This window comes from Mobula birostris, chromosome 13 (genome assembly GCF_030028105.1).
Source record: "Mobula birostris isolate sMobBir1 chromosome 13, sMobBir1.hap1, whole genome shotgun sequence".
NCBI classification, from domain to species: domain Eukaryota; kingdom Metazoa; phylum Chordata; class Chondrichthyes; order Myliobatiformes; family Myliobatidae; genus Mobula; species Mobula birostris.
This window is the reverse complement of record NC_092382.1, coordinates 4,915,216-4,930,601: the sequence shown is the minus strand read 5'-3', so window position 1 is coordinate 4,930,601 and position 15,386 is coordinate 4,915,216.

The following is a 15,386-nucleotide window of genomic DNA, read 5'->3' as shown; positions in this document are numbered from 1 at the left end:
CACGAGACTCCAGACCTACTGAGGACTGCATAAAGTGTGCAAAACAGTGCAGGCATTACAATAAATAATAAACAAGACAGTAGGTTGGTGTCAGTCCAGGGTCTGGGTGTTAGTGTGGGGAGCGGGATTTTACACCATATTCCCGGTACAGTCTCAACAAAACACAAATAATTGTCACTTTGTCCGGACCATCGGCCCCGCTTGCAGGGCAACAGTCTGCCGGTGTTTGCCCCCCAATGTGGTGAATCGCCACCACCGTGGGCTCAGACATTTCCACAGATGAGCCCCTCCTGTCCCCACCGGGACAAACATCCTGTCCGCCCCCTCTCTCACCGTCTTCATCCTCTCCCTCCCCGGGGAACCGGCATCAAACCGACGGGCTGAGCGGTCTCCTCCTACCTCTCAGCGACACATCAGACTCCGGCCGCAGGAGACGCTTCACAAACGCCCCAACTTCCCTCGGAGGGAAATGGAAATAAATCAGAAAGCGGACATTTACTTTGACGGTCGTCCCGCCGTGACGGAAAGTTCGGGAGACGGTGTCAGCGGGGGTAACGCCCTCTCGGCTGGTCCGCCTCCGCTATTGGTTGGAAGCAGTGATTGACATCGCTTCCCAGCAATGGGAATAGCGCAGCGCGTGAACCCACAGTTGACAGGGGTGGGGGAGGGGCTGCTCACGTGATTAGTAGCCCAGCCGTTAAACCGACCAAGCTCGAGCTCACCAGCGCGCGGGGCACAAAAGGCCCCGGATGATCGGTTGAGGTGAGAAGGGGTCTCCGGGTTGGGGGTCTCACCGGGCGGCGTTTTCAACACCGACTTCGGGTAGTTGCTGTGACTCCGGACTCCGTGACCCGCAATCCCGGGACAGTCCTGCTCTCTTCCCTCTCTCTCAGCCCCACCATCCGTACACGGGCCCCGGGGAGCTTCCGGCTGATGAGGGAATGGGAACCGATGGGTCTCTCAGACAGAGCTGAGCTCCAGCTGTCTAAATGCAAGGATCGGGAACTCGGAGAAAGGGAACAAAATCTTTTACATCAGCTGTTGTGAAAATCACCTTTGTTCTGCCTCCAGTCACAAACGAGAAAATCTGCAGATGCTGGAAATCCGAGCAACACACACAAATTGCTGGAGGAACTCAGCATTAGTACTCTTTTCCATAGATGCTGCCTGGCCTGCTGAGTTCCCCCAGCATTTTGTGTCTGTTGCTTGTTCCACCCCCTCTTGTTCTGGACTTTCTACCCGTGAGAACATGTTTTGTCCCACTCTCTCTGGGTACATAATGATATCAAACACCTTTGTCCTGGGCAACAAGTAGCTTTCACATCACAAATGTGCCAGACTCCAATGAGACAGACTACTGCCCTTCCCTTCATATTCATTGGCATTGCCATCACTGAGTTCACCACCGTCAGTCACCTGGGGGAGGGTTCAGGGAAAATATTTATGTACAATACAGAAACTGGTGTTACCTGTGTGTATTGTGGTGATGCAAAAGTTGCTGGAGAATTTGCAAGTGGGAGGAAGTGGAGTGATATTTGGAATTCTGACTTTTTAAAGTGTCATTTAGCAAGCAAATCAGGTATGGACAATGTGCAAAAGTTCTGGTGAAAAAATCCTTCATTAACCGTTTCAGGCCTGCTACATAGGTTGTGAGAGAGTGCAGATGAACTCAATCAAACCCAGAGGAGATCAAAGTTCTTACTGACAGTGATTTGCTAGCTGTTGAAAGGAATACCTCTCTATATAAAATTCACAGTGCACATGTTGTCACTGGGTAAAAAAATGTACAGTACAAGATTTATGTGCACACCCATCATTACAAATTCGAGGGGACATTGGTGAGAAGGTGGGGAGACCTCCAGTGTCCCTGATGCCCTCACCTACAAGATGTGCATCCAGCTGCAGCTTGTAACCCTGCACTTTACAGAGTGGGAACTTGAAATGGATGAATTTTGGATCAGCTGGGAGTTGGAGGGGGTGATAGATATGACATGAAGAGAGGTGAGTTACACCCAAGGTGCAGGACACAGGAAACTGGGTGAGAGTCAGGAAGGGGAATGAGGTTAAATAGCCATTGCAGAGTACTCTTGTGTCCAACCCGCCAACAACAGGTGGAACCACTTTAGAAACATTTTGGGGGAATTACCGGGCAGAGGAAAGTCAAACGGGTGATAGGGGATTCGTTAGTTAGAGGAACAGAACAAGAGGGAACCAATATCCTAGTGATAAGGCTCGCTAGTGCTAGAGTTGGGGGAGTGGGGTGATGTGGTTAAAATAAGTTGTAGGGGAAATGGGAGCCAGAATGACAGAACAGACAGTGGAGAGGCTGAATTGAATTGAATTGACTTAATGACATACATCCTTCATATACATGAGGAGTAGAAATCTTTACATTACATCTCCATCTAAATGTGCAATGTGTAATTTATAGTAAATTATAATAAATAGTTTGTACATAGGACAGTCAATATAACATAGTTATGCAATTGTATCAGCATGAATTAATCAGTCTGATGGCCAGATAGAAGATGATGTCCCGGAGCCTGTTGGTCTTTTTGCTGTGGTACCGTTTCCTGGATGGGAGCAGCAGGAACAGTTTGTGGTTGTGGTGATTTGGGTCCCCAATATCCTTTGGGCCCTTTTTACACACCTGTCTCTGTAAATGTCCTGAATAGTGGGAAGTTCACATCTACAGATGTGCTGGGCTGTCTGCACCACTCTCTGCAGGTTCCTGCGATTAAGGGAAGTACAGTTCCCATACCAGGCAGTGATGCAGCCAGTCAGGATGCTCTCAATTGTGTCCCTGTAGAAAGTTCTTAGGATTTGGCGCCCCATCCCAAACTTCTTCAACCATCTGAGGTGAAAGGGGTGCTGATGTGCTTTTTTCACAACACAGCCGGTATGTACAGACCATGTGAGATCCTTGGTGATGTTTATGCCAAGAAACTTAAAGCTGTTCACCCTCTCAACCCCAGATCCGTTGTCAATAGGGGTTAGCCTGTCTCCATTCCTCCTGTCATCCACAATCAGCTCCTTTGTCTTTGTGACAATGAGCGAGAGGTTGTTTTCTTGACACCAGTCAGATGTTGTTCAGACCTCAGATAGAGTCAGCAATCAAATGGTTGAGCATGGTGCGATGAATGTGCTGAGCTGTGTATATCACAATGCAAGAAGCATCGTAGGATAGTCAGATGAGCTCAGGACAGGGAATTATGATATAGTAGCCATTATTGGGACTTGGTTGCACCCAACAGTCTGAGGGATTTAGAGGAACAAATTTGTAGAGAGATTGCAGACCATGCCAAGAAACAAAGGTTGATTCGGTGAATGATTTTAACTTTCCATATATTGATTAGGACTCCCATACTGTAAAAGGACTAGATGGGGTAGAATTTGTCAAATGTGTCCTTAATCAGTTCGTAGAATTCCCAACATAGAAGTGTGCAATAAGCTGTTAGGAAATGATCCAGGGCTGGTGACAGAAATTAGTGATCATAATGCCATGAGATTCAAAGTAAATATGGAAAAAGAATGGTCTGAACCACGGGTTGAGATTCTAAATTGGAGAAAGGTCAATTTTGATGGTATCAGACAGGATCTGGCAAGTGTGGTTTGGGCAGGCGTTTTCTGACAAAGGAGTACTTGGTAAGTGGGAGGCCTTCAGAAGTGAAATTTTGAGGGTGTCTAGTTTGTATGTGCCTGCCAAAATAAAAGTTGAAAGGTAACTGGTGCAGGGAACCTCGGTTTTCAAGAGATATTGAGGCCCCGGATATTTTGTTCCTTCAAATGCCTCAGACTGTTGGGTGCTACAAAGACTCATTAGTGACTACAATATCATAATTCCACACCCTGAACTCATCTGACATCTTTTTTAGTCATCTTCTGTTGCTTTCTAAAAGCTTCCCAATAGCTTTTGCTCTTTTGTTTGCCCTCTCTTTGCTTTTTATGTTGGCTTTGGCTTCTCATTTCATCCACGGTTGTGTCCTCCTGCCTTTCTAATGCTTCCACTTCTTTGGGATGTATCGATCACTCAGCTCCAGAATTGCTCCCAGAAACTCCAGCCATTGCTGCTCCATCATCATTCTTACCAGCTTCCCCTCCCAATCACGTTTGGCCAGTTCAGTACAGAAACATGCCCACTCTGGACCATCAGAATGGTAATCTGTATGAGGAGACAAAATATATGGGGGAGATTTTAAATATTATTTTTGCATCCATGTTTACTCAGGAGATGGACACAGAGTCTATAGAAGTGAGGCAAAATGGCATCAACTTCATGGACCCTGTACAGATTGCAGAGGTGGAGGTGTTTGCTGTCTGAAGGCAAATTAGTGTGGATAAATCCCCAGGGCCTGACAAATTGTTCCCAAGGACCCTGCGGAAGACAAGTGCAGAAATTCTTGGGGCCCAAGCACATATATTTAAATAATCCTTAGTGACTGGTGTGGTACTGGACGATTGGAGGACAGCCAATGTTGTTCCGCTGTTCAAGAAAGGCTCTAAAAATAAACTAGGAAGTTGTACATCAGTGAGGTTGACATCAGTAGTGGGAAAGTCATTGGAACTTACGTGCAGGAACCAGATATATAAGTATTTGGATAGATAGATTAAGGATAGGCAGCATGGCTTTGTGCACGGTAGGTCATGTCTAACCAATCTAATAGAGTCTCTGGAGGAAGTTATCAGGAAAGTGGATGAAGGCAAGGCAGTGAATGTTGTCTACATGGACTTTAGCAAGGCACTTGACAAAGTCTCATATGGGAAGTGGGTCAAGAAGGTTCGGTCACTCAGCATTCAAGATAAGATAGTAAATTGCATGAGACACTGGTTTTGGGAGAAGCCGATGGTTGCCTCTCTGACCGGAGGCCTGTGACTAGTGGTTTGCCACAGGGATCGGTGCTGGATCTGTTGTTGTTTGTCATCTAGATCAGTAATCTGGATGATAGTGTGGTTAACTGGATCAGCAGATTTCTGGATGACACTAAGATTGGGGGTGTAGTGGACAGTGAGGAAGGGTATAATGGCTTGCAGTGTGATCTGGACCAGCTGGAGAAATGCAAAATGGAATTTAATGGAGACAAGTGCGAGGTGTTGCATTTTGATAGGACCTGGGTCTTACACAGTGAACGGTCGGGCACTGAGGGGTGCTGTAGAAGGAAGGGATCTGGGAATACATGTCCATAATTCACTGAAGGTGGTATCACAGTTAAATAGGGATGGAAAGAAAGATTTTGGCATATTGGCCTTCATGAACCAAAGTACTGAGTGCAGGAGATGAATGCACGAGACATTGGTGAGGCCTAATTTTGAGTGTTGTGTGCAGTTTTATCACCTACCTACAGGAAAGATGTAAAAGAGGTTGAAAGAGTTCAGAGAAAATTCACAAGAATGTTGCCAGGTCTGGAGGACTTGGGTTATAAGGAAAGATTGAACAGGTCAGGGCTTTATTCCTTGGAATGTAGAAGCTCAAGGGGAGATTTGATGGAGGTGTGCCAAAATTATGAGGGTTATAGATGGGGTAAATGCAAGCTGGCTTTTTCCACTGAGATGGTGTGGGACTACAACCAGAGGCCATGGATTAAGGGTGAAAGGTGAAACATTAAGGGGAACATGAGAGGAAAATTTTTCACACAGACGGTCATCCAGGTGTGGAATGAGCAGACAGTCCAACTGGTGCATGCGAGCTCAATTTCAACGTGTAAGAAGTTTGTATAGGTACCTGGATGGTAGGGGTACAGGGGTAGATAGTTTAAATAGTTCAACACAAACTAGATGGGCCAAAGGGCCTGTTTGTGTGTTGTACTTTTCTATGACTCTGTGACAAGAACATTAAATAATACTAATGTTCATTTAATTCCTTTTAACAGCTGTGCAGACCAACCATTCATCTGGGCAGAAAATGTTTTCATGGCTTTAAAACTGTGGCACTTTAAACTGACAGTAGATAAAAGAAAATCCCAGCTGTACGTCAACAAAGGGGAGAACCCATTCATCTGCTCAGACAGTGGGAATGGATTCAGTCGGTCATCTCAACTGAAGGTACATCAGCAAGTTCACACTGGGACAAGGCCATTCACCTGTTCTGTGTGTGAGAAGGGATTCAGTCGGTCTTCCCACCTGTGGACACACCGGTCAGTTCACTTCGAACAGAGGCTGGTCATCTGCTGAATTTGTGGGGAAGGATTCACTCGGTTATCTGACCTAATGGCTCACCAGCGAGTTCACACCGGGGAGCGGCCGTTCACCTGCTCAGACTGTGGGAAGGGATTCACTGTGTCATCTCAGTTACTGAGACACCAGTCAGTTCACACCGGGGAGTGGCCATTCACCTGCTCAGACTGTGGGAAGGGATTCACTCAGTCGTGTAACCTGAAGGTACATCAGAGAGTTCACACTGGAAAGAGGCCATTCACCTGCTCAGTCTGTGGGAAGGGTTTCACTTGCTCATTTAATCTGAAGGTACATCAGCGAGTTCACACTGGGGAGAGGCCGTTCACCTGCTCAGACTGTGGGATGGGATTCACTCAGTCATCTCAACTGAAGGTACATCAGCGAATTCACACTGGGGTGAGGCCGTACACCTGCTCAGTCTGTGGAGAGGGTTTCACAAAGTCATCTGCTGTACTGAGACACCAGTCAGTTCACACTGGGGAGAGGCCATTCACCTGCTCAGTGTGTGGGAAGGGATTCGTAGAGTCATTTGAACTGAAGGTACATCAGCGAGTTCACACTGGGGAGAGGCCGTTCACCTGCTCAGACTGTGGGAAGGGCTTCATTCAGTCATCTCATCTGAAGGCACATCAGCGAGTTCACACCGGGGAGAGGCCGTTCACCTGCTCAGACTGTGGGAAGGGATTCACTTGCTCACCTCATCTACTGAGACACCAGTCAGTTCACACCAGGGAGTGACCATTAACTTGCTCAGTCTGTGGGAAGGGTTTCAATTGGTCATTTCACCTACTGACACACAAGGAAATGTTCGTTCACCTGCTCTGTCCGTGGGAAGGGATTCATTCAATCATCTCAACTGAAGGAACATCAGCGAGTCCACACCGGGGAGAGGCCGTTCACCTGCTCAGTCTGTGGGAAGGGATTCACTCGGTCATCTCATCTACTGAAACACCAGTCACTTCACACCAGGGAGTGACCATTCACTTGTTCAGTCTGTGGGAAGGGTTTCAATTGGTCATTTCACCTACTGACACACAAGGAAATGTTCGTTCACCTGCTCTGTCCGTGGGAAGGGATTCATTCAATCATCTCAACTGAAGGAACATCAGCGTGTTCACACTCGGGAGAGGCCGATCACCTACTGTGAATGTGGGGAAGTACTCGTGGTGGACATGGACTGTGCCTTTAAATGAGAGAGAGAGAGAAACTGTCTACAGTACTGCTGCCTGCTTCTTGGTTACCATGGTGAGAGAGAGGCGGAGTTATGTGATGGACAGTTCGCTGTTTACAGTTGCTTCTTGGTTGCCATGGTGAGAGAGAGGCGGAGCTATGTGATGGACAGTTCGATGTTCACAGTTGCTTCTTGGTTACCATGGTGAGAGAGAGGCGGAGCTATGTGATGGACAGTTTGATGTTCACAGTTGCTTCTTGGTTGCCATGGTGAGAGAGAGGCGGGGTGATGTGATGGACAGTTCGATGTTCACAGCTGCTTGGTTGCCATGGTGAGAGAGAGGCGGAGTTATGTGATGGACAGTTCAATGTTCACAGTTGCTTCTTGGTTGCCATGGTGAGAGAGAGGCGGAGTTATGTGATGGACAGTTCGATGTTCACAGTTGCTTCTTGGTTGCCATGGTGAGAGAGAGGCGGAGTTATGTGATGGACAGTTCGATGTTCACAGTTGCTTCGTAGCGTGTTTATTTAAGCAAGGTCAGATGACTCTCCCAGAGACACACAGTGGGACACCGGTTACGGCGACCGGTCAGTGAAAGGAGGCCAGTGACAGAGGAGTCACTGGGTGGAACTTTCGAGTGCCCACAAGCGAGGGTTGAGGATCGATCAGGGTAATTGATCAGTGGCTGTCACGGTGTGTGGAAGGGCTGACCCTGTGGAGGCTACCGGTGTGTCTACCCTTGCCTGGGAGGTAGTTTACCCTCGAAGACGGTCCCCTTAGCGATAAGCTGCGTTTGGCTAACTCAAGAGTGGATTTGGAGCCTGACGACGGAAGATCAATGGGACCTGTTTACTCGTTCTTCTCCTAGTGTGGTTTTCACCTTGGATTACAAATACCCCATTCTCTCCCTCTCTCACACCAATTGAACTGAACTTCCTTACATTACCATTGTAAGACTTTAACTCTTGTCACCCGAGCTTTAACGAGTTTGGGAATTATATTTACACATAAGTATATGCATAACACTGCTAACTTTTGATTTACCTGGTTTAAGTTACTATATTAAGTAGTTACTAATATATAGTAGTTTTTAATATCAAAACCAGACTCCAGGTGTGCTCTATTGCTGCTGGTTCATTTAAACTGCTGCATTTACGTAACATAATTGGGGCCTGCGTCCGGGATATGAACAAATTGTTTGGGGGCTAAATTGATTGATTAATGATCGATCTGATTGGGGAAATCCCCTTTGATTTGTCTGAGTGGAAGATCAGCAGCAATGGAGGTTGATGGGTTTCTGACAAAGACAACTCCTGAAGCATTGGATGGCGCAAAGAGGGTTGTGCTGTTGGAAATTGATCAGAAATTAAAACTTCAGGTGAGCACTAAAATGAGGAAGGCTCAGATACAGACATTAATAGTGGAGTATTATGTATCTAAGGAAGTGTTTGATGGATATGTGACAGGGGAGTATTGTGTATCTAAGGAAGTGTTTGACGGAGATGTGACACTGGTGTATTATGTATCTAAGGAAGTGTTTGACGGAGATGTGACGGGAGTATTATGTATCTGAGGAAGTGTTTGACGGAAATGTGACAGCGGAGTATTATCTATCTAAGGAAGGTTTGACGGAGATGTGACAGCGGAGTATTATGTATCTGAGGAAGTGTTTGACAGAGATGTGACAGCGGAGTATTATCTATCTAAGGAAGGTTTGACGGAGATGTGTTGGAAATGTTTGCTGAAAGTAAACCTACTGAGACTGAGCTTCAGCTCCAGTTAGAAAAATTAAAGAGAGAGGCTGAGGATAAGCAAAGACAGCATGAGTTACGACTAAAACAGTTTGAGGCTGAGGAAGCGGACAAACAGAGGAAAGAGGCAGAAAGACAGAGGTGGTTCGAGGTGGAGAGATGGCCGCAAGGAGGTCCAGTGCCAGACCTTGGTGAGAGGTTTAGTGCCCGTTGAGAAGTTAAGTTGGTACCTCCATTTGATGAAGCAGAAGTTGATGAGTCCTTCTTGCATTTTGAAAAAGTGGCTCAGAATCGAAGGTGGCCGAAAGACAGCTGGGCTGTTGTGGTACAAAGTGTAATTCAGGGGAAAGCCCAGCAAGCGTATTCTGCCCTAACACTTGAAGAGGCAGCTAATTATGACTCAGTGAAAGAGGCTGTGCTCAAGCCTTATGAGTTGGTTCCGGACGCTTACAGACAAAAGTTTAGAGATTTGAGGAAATCTGGCAACCAAACATATGTGGAATTTGCCAATGAGAAGTCTGTGTACTTCAATCGTTGGTGCACCTCTGTTGGGATAAATGAGGATATTAACAACTTGAAAGAGTTGGTTTTGATCGAAGAATTCAAAAGGTGCGTCCCTGATGACATAAAGCTGTATTTAGATGAAAAGGAAGCTGCCACTTTGCAGGAGTCTGCTAGATTAGCAGATGAGCTTGTTTTGACCCACAAGGTGAAGTTTACCTCGGATGAGAGCTTCCAAGAGAGTAGCTGGGATGACCAGGGTAAACTAGAAGTGGAAGCTGGGACTAGTGATGAAAGCCTGGAACAGGAGGCAGTCCCAGTTGCCTGGGTTCAGGTTGTTGAAGCATCTGTAAACCCGCAGGATGCTGAGCATTGTGTTGAAGCTCAGTTAAAACTTGAAATGTCTGATTTGGTTGGAAGGGAATTCAGTCCTTTTGTGAAGTCTGGATTGGTTTCAGGACCCTTGGTCTTGCTGAGGGAACAGTGGTTTGATGAGAAAGTGGATGTTATTCTGTTAAATTGAGTTTTGGAATTTGAAAATAAACAACGGGGTTGTTTTTTCAAGTTTGTGGTTTTGAGAGGCAGGGCTTGGAGATCTCTCAAAACAAAGTGGAGTGTTATTTTGACCAGGAGAGACCATCTGCGGATGTTGTCATGGGAACATACGGAACGAAAGGTCTTGGGATATGGAACAAATGATTTGTTTGAAATTTGGGTTGAGTTTCGATCCAGGGTATTGATAAGTGACTCTCACAAGCAGACACACAGTGGCAGTGGGTGGAAGCCGTTGCAGAGAAGTGGGGAGGAAGGTTTGAAACAAAGAACCGAGTGACAAGGGGTCACTGTTTGGACTCTCCCAACAGCCCACAAGGGTGGGTTTGGTTATTGATTCCAGCGAATAGGAATGTGTGATTGTCACATAGTTTGATCCACTGGAGTGGGTCTTTCTGGTTAGGGAACACATTTGTGAATACCACTTCTGTTTTACCCTTACCTGGGCGTGGTAGTCCACTGGAAGACGGTATCCCTGTGGTAAATCACTGCTGGAGTTACTTCGTATGTCGTGGAACTGGACGAGTGGCTTTCACGTTGTGTGACTGGGGCAACCCTGTGGAATCTACCTGTGTGTGTTACCCTTGCCTGGGTGGTAGTTCCCCCTGAACACGCTACCCCTGTGATAAGCTATCTTTTGGTGATAATCCATACGTGGATTCTGGTTGAGTGTCCTGTGGTCACCACTTTGGGATTACCTGTAGCTGAATTCGGGCATGGTGTTGTGGTAACCACGTGTCGAAAGGATATTCCGTGAAGATCACTGTAGGAGATACTTCGTGTGTGGATCTGGGAACGACAGAGATAAAACCTGCAGCTATTTTTATCCTGTTTATCATCGAGGAAAACAATGTAATTGCCTTCTCTCGACATTCACCTTTGGGTTACAAAGGTAGGGCTCTCAGTACCATTGACCTCTGTTTCAGGACTGCCACGGGTGAAGTTTCACTGAAGTCTCACTTGAAGTATGTGTCTGATATGAAGAAGGAGCTGCAAAGGCTTATGAGTTGGCTGGGGAGGCGGCCGCCAAGCAGAATCGGAGAAATAAGAAGAGGTGTGACCAGAAAGTGAAGTTCTCCCAACTCCTGCCGGCAGACCGAGTCCTGGTAAGGAATTTGGGATTTCCTGGGAAGCACAAGCTGGCTGATCGCCGGTCGGGCACACCCTGTCTGGTGGAGAGTCAGTTGCCCAATTTACCAATAGGTGACATCCGAACAGACACCAAGATGTTAGTGTACAAAGCAGTGGTAATCCCAATGCTGCTGTATGCATCCGAAACCTGGACAACATACCGATGACATCTGAAGGCACTTGTAAAGTTCCATCAACGCTGTCTTCGAAACATCTTAAATATCAGCTGGGAAGATAGAAGAACCAATGAAGCAAAGACAACAAGCATTGAAGCCGACGTCCTCAGGAACCAACTAAGATGGAGCGGTCATGTTGTTCGGATGAAAGACAAACGGCTGCCAAAACAAATCGTAAACGTAAAAGAGGCGGACAACAGAAGAGATTCAAAGACATCTTAAAAGCCACCATGAAGAAATGTAACATCGACATCAACAATTGGGAAGCCAATGCCAAGGACAGGAAACTCTGGCAAGCCATCATCCGAGAAGGAACAGCAACTTTCGAAGCCAACAGATGTGCAGAATTAGAAGAAAAGAGAAGAAAATGGAAAGAGAGGCAGCAACAACCAAAGCCCGATCTGCCATCTGGAACTACCTGTCCTGAATGCAGAAGAACTTTCAAAGCCAAGATTGGACTCATAAACCACTTGAGAGCCCATAAGTAGATCAACAGAATGAAGTCCATCATCCTCGACCTCGAGGGATAGCCACGATGATGTGGTGGAGAGTCAGTTGCCCAACTTACTGGTTTTGCGAGTGCGGCCCGAGGATGGGAAGGGGCCGGTCAAGATTCTCCATCGGAATCATCTGTCGCCCCTGGGGTGAGATGTACAGGTGGAACGGGAGCCCCAGGTGCCAGCTACACCCAGTACCGGACTCTGCATCCATGCAGGGTGGAGGAAGAACGCACACCGGGAGAGACGGGCCCCGTCCCAGCCCCTGTGAGGGACACTGACTCAGAGGAGGATGATGACTCGGACGATTGGTGCATGTGGCCGTTCGCTGAGGCCCCCGTGATGGAGGGGGAGGCTCCTGGCCGAAATCCACCCTGCCGTAAACCTCCAGGCGCCAACTGCCAATGCATTGGAAGCACCTGACCACAGCAGACTCTGAGCCCATCTGAAATCTTCGAGTCTCCGACCAGCCCCTCTGATACAGCCTCCCGAGCACCATCCTCTGCCGAGCGCTTTGACCCCACCCCGGCCACCGAGCAACAAGCAAAGCCGAGAACTCGGGGCCTTCTCCTCCGGAGATTCTGGACCACGTGGTAGCAGCGGCGGCGAAGAAGGCATTTCAGAAGTTTCTCCAGATGTTCCTCCGAGCTCTCACATCTGTCTCCATCAAATCAAGATTGTGCACGGCACCCTACTTGACAGATTACAGATATCATCCACCGGAGTGGCCGCTGCGCACTGCATCGTGCCGCCATCTTCTCCTCCTCCTGCGGATACGGGTGGAACAAATCAATGGAGAATTGTTATGCTATCTTGTATGTGTGAGCTGAGCGGGAGTTCGCCATCTTTTTCAGGAGGCGAGCGAGGAGGACGGACGTGTGAGGAGCGGATAGCGGTTCCAGGGTGACGGATACTGGAAGTCGGCGGTTCGGACGGTGGCCGAGGGCTCGGAGGGTCATTGTGGATGGAACTGGAGGTGTGAGCTCCAAAGTATTAAAACATTGGTTTCTGACCCTGCTCCGTTGAACATCCAACTAATGGTTTCCCATTCTGTTTTCAGTTTTTAGAGGAGAGTGGTGTTTTCTAACAACCCTTTAGATGCAGGGAAAATGACCCACATGTGGAAATGAGCCGTGAACAAGGAGGTTAACTACCAATGTCATTCTTCCTCAGCCCAGAGATTGGAGGAGTGAAGAACATCTCAGACAGAACTGCAGTCAGCTCCACTTCTTCAGTCTGCAGGAAATTCAAGGGAAACCTCTTCACCCACAGAGTGGTGACTGTTTGGAACCCATCATCACAGGGAGAGCGAAAGGGGAACAGGGGAGGATTTAAAAGGACTGTCGTGGAACTGAATCACTGGCAGGGTGCAGCCAGCCTGAGTTAACTCTCTCCTGTATATTAGCTGTGTAATAAATTCACTAAGTACCAGAGACAGAGTTTAAAATAGAACTGATTTATTTGTCTCAGATGGAGAATATTAAACTCCAGTCCCATTAGAAGTGAATGTGCAGCAGAAGAAACTCCTCCCATGCCCAGTGACCAGGGTGCAGAACTAGGTGTAGTGAGCAGCAACAATAATTGCAGAGTTCAGCACCAACAGTCACTGTCAAAATTGCATTCAGCAACGGTGGTGGACAAATATCGAGCATGCAGCTTATTGAAACTTTCTCCCCAGTGTGAACCCGGTAGTGTGTCATAAGTGTAAAATGCTGTAAGGTTTCACTGCTAATGTAATGGCCTCTCTGCAATGTTTCACTGCTGAGGTAATGCATTCTTTTTTAAAATTACTTTATTTACAATTTTCAATTTTACAAAGACAAAATATATTGAAGATAAAACAATACCAAGGAAATACAGCACCAGGGGGAGCACGGACAAAACAAATCGAAAACAGAAAAACAAAAAGTCTGCCAGACAATTTACAAGATTACTTAAATAAACTTTCAGAAAAGGAGTGGACACAATAGTAACATCACGGTTTCTCTGTAGCAGAAATGTTTAGGTTACAACTAGAGATAACAGGGTTTTGAATGCTGGGCTATCCAATGACAGAAATGTTCTCTCTTGTGAGTCTGGAAGGGAGATTTTCGTGGTGTTTTGCTGGGGAGAGATGAGAAGACGCCAATGGAGAGAGTGGGCTCTTTTTTTTGGTTTTCTTTATGAACCCTATAGTCAAAGTCAGAATTATAAAGCTCAATCGTTTAATCACATATTGTGTATTGTTTGTTATTTCAGGGTACTGATTTGTAACAGGGGAGACATCGCACAGCATCCACCCAAACGAGATTTCTTAAGTTTGGCTGGGCTGGGGGGCTACCACACCCTATATTAAGCTGCTAGCTGAAGTGAGAGTTTTGTTAGGCAAGACGACTGAGTAAATCGCTTCCACATTCACAGCAGGTGAACAGCAACTCCCCAGTGTGAACCTGGTAGTGTGTCATAAGGATAGATAACTGAGTGAATCCTTTAACACATTCACAGCAGGTGAGCGGCCTCTTCCCAGTGTGAACTCAATGATGCAAATTTGGTTGATTTGGCTGAGAGAATCTCTTCCCAAAGTCTGAGCAGCTGATCAGCCTCTACCCAGTGTGAACTCGCTGGTGTCTCTGCAGCTGAGATGACTGAGTGAATCCCTTACCACACACTGAGCAAGTGAACGGCCTCTCCCCAGTGTGAACTCGCTGATGTACCTTTAGTTGGGATGAGCAAGTGAATCCCTTCCCACAGACTGAGCAGGTGAATGGCCACTCCCCGGTGTGAACTGACTGGTGTCTCAGTAACAGAGATGACAAAGTGAATCCCTTCCCACAATCCGAGCAGATGAAGGGCCGGTCCCCGGTGTGAATTCGCTGGTGTGCCATTAGGGTGGATGACCGAGAGAATCCCTTCCCACAGTCTGAGCAGAGGAACGGCCTCTCTCTAGTGTGAACTGTCTTGTGTAACAGTAGGTGGGCTGACTGAGTGAATCTCTTCCCACAGTCTGAGCAGGTGAATGGCCTCTCCCCATTGTGAACTCGCTGATGTACCTTGAGTTTAGATGAGCAAGTGAATCCCTTCCCGCAGTTCGAGCAGGGTAATGGCCACTCCCTGGTGTGAACTCGCTGATGTACCTTCAGTTGGGATGACCAAGTGAATCCCTTCCCACAGTCTGAGCAGATGAATCGCCACTCCCCAGTATGAACTGACTGGTGAGCCATTAGGTCAGATGATCGAGTGATTTCTTACCCACAAATTCAGCAGATGACCAGCCTCTGCCCAGTGTGAACTGACTGGTGTGTCCACAGGTGGAAAGACCAACTGAATCCCTTCTCACACACAGAACAGGTGAATGGCCTTGTCCAGTGTGAATTTGCTAATGTACCTTCAGTTCAGAAGACTGACTGAATCCATTCCCTCTATCTGATCAGATGAATGGGTTCCTCCCTGTGTAAAT